The 1,953-nt window shown below is 36.1% G+C and overlaps 1 non-coding gene across 1 annotated transcript; it reads right to left on the bottom strand.

Moving 5' to 3' along the window:
• Positions 1–434: 434 nt before the first annotated feature.
• LOC123576298 lies at positions 435–540 on the bottom strand. Its single transcript, XR_006701305.1, has one exon. It is a non-coding gene; the product is annotated as a small nucleolar RNA SNORA1 (small nucleolar RNA).
• Positions 541–1,953: the final 1,413 nt, after the last annotated feature.

The following is a 1,953-nucleotide window of genomic DNA, read 5'->3' as shown; positions in this document are numbered from 1 at the left end:
TGACTAATTGTCCAAGATTTAATGTGCACTAGTTCAAATATAAAAACTCCTGGGGCTCAGTCTTTTTTTTTAAGTAATTAATTTTTATTTGAGGAATTTTATATGTGATTCCTTCCACTGTCCATCACTGTAGTTCCTCCAAAGTCAGGATCATAATCTTCAAAATAGCCATTTTAAAAATAACTTTTTTGTTCAATACACAGTTCACTGTCAGTCCAGAATTCTTTTGTTGGGCTTCTTTGATCTCCACTTGAATATGGACATATTTCAAAAACTCCCATCTTTGGGATCCAGTTTCTTTAGGGCCCTAGAGGTCAAATTGCAGGAAGTACACTGATTGCTATTTTGGCAAGTGATCTAAAATTATTATTCTTTAATTGTTTCTAATATCAAAAAGTCTCGTTACTTCCACTCCACTCCATGAGCCTAGCAAAAAATGTTACAGGTCTCATTGTCACCACTACAATAAACTTTCTGTGATGGATGAATAACCTGTGTCTCAATCTAGCCACTTCTGGGCTCAGTCTTATTGAGGAGGCACAGTTTTGTGAATTTTACCTTCAGAAGTTCTACCAGGTTATCGGGGTGAAGATTAGAGGAAAATCTTGTTCTTCCAGTAAGGGCTGGGGGATGGAGAACAGCTCATTTTAAAATATGCTTAGAGCTGGGTACCTGGGTGGTTCAGTCAGTTAAGAGCCCGAGTTCCACTCAAGTCATGATCTCAGGGCTCTTGAGTTTGAGCCCCACATAGGGCTCTGTGCTGACAGCAGGAGCCCGGAACCTGCTTGGGGTTCTGTGTCTCCCTCCCTCTCTGCCCCTTCCCCACTTGTACTCTGTCTGTCTGTCTGTCTCTCTCTCAAAAATAAATAAACATTAAAAAAATTCTTTTGATAAAATATGCTCAGATCATTCTGTTCTCCACAAACACCTAAAGTCAAGGGGATCTGTTTCTTGAGAAACCGACTTTAGTTTCACAAAAGCCCAAATGACAAGGATGTGGAACAGTAGAAATGACCATTCACTGAAAAAGAATTGACGTATTAAGCTACAAAAAGACATGGAGGAAACTTAAATGTATATGGCTAAGTGAAAACAAGTCAGTTTGAAAAGTCTACATATTGTATGTCTACTTACATGATATTCTGGAAAAGGAAGAAGTATAGCAATGTAAAAATCTCAGTGTTTACCAGAGGTTTAGGGAGAGGGAGGAAAGGATAAATAGGTTGAGCATAGCACATTTTTAGGGTAGTGAAACTATTCTCTGAGATACTATAGTGATGGATAGATGACATCACACATTTGTCAAAACCCATAGAACCGTACAGCACAGAGTGAACCCTAATGTAAGCTATGGTCTTTAGTTAATAATAACATATCAAAATTCATTCATCAGTAATAATTTTATTACACCAGGAAAAGATGTTAATAATAAGGGATGCTGTGCACAGAGGGAGAGTACATATATGTAAGCTCTATACTTTCTGCGCAGTTTTTCTGTAAATCTAAAACTGCTCTAAAAAGTAGTCTATTAACTAATCAAAAACAAAACAAAACAAGACAAAAGGACATTTGAAGGGAAGAACTGAATTACCCTCAGCCTTTCAATGATGAGGATGAAAGATTTAAAGAGCTCTCAATTAAAATTCTACCCTAGAATGAACCAAATGTTCATCAGGAATGCATCAAATGTATATTGAAAATTAATAAATTATAATGCAGCCATGATCTCCTGCAATCTGTGGTTGGATGAGTTGCTTATACTTTCATCCATTTGCCTAACAGAGAAAAGGAAATAATCTCTGGGATGCAAGATTACATTATCTGAGGACTTTACAGTTCTCATATATACAATGGTCAGATACTATAAAAATTACTTTACATACAAAAATGTAAGAGTATATGACTAATAACTAAGAGAAAAGACAGACAACTACTGAAGATATTGATTATTAT

Source organism: Leopardus geoffroyi, chromosome C2 (genome assembly GCF_018350155.1).
Source record: "Leopardus geoffroyi isolate Oge1 chromosome C2, O.geoffroyi_Oge1_pat1.0, whole genome shotgun sequence".
NCBI classification, from domain to species: domain Eukaryota; kingdom Metazoa; phylum Chordata; class Mammalia; order Carnivora; family Felidae; genus Leopardus; species Leopardus geoffroyi.
This window is presented reverse-complemented; position numbering and strand designations above follow the sequence as displayed.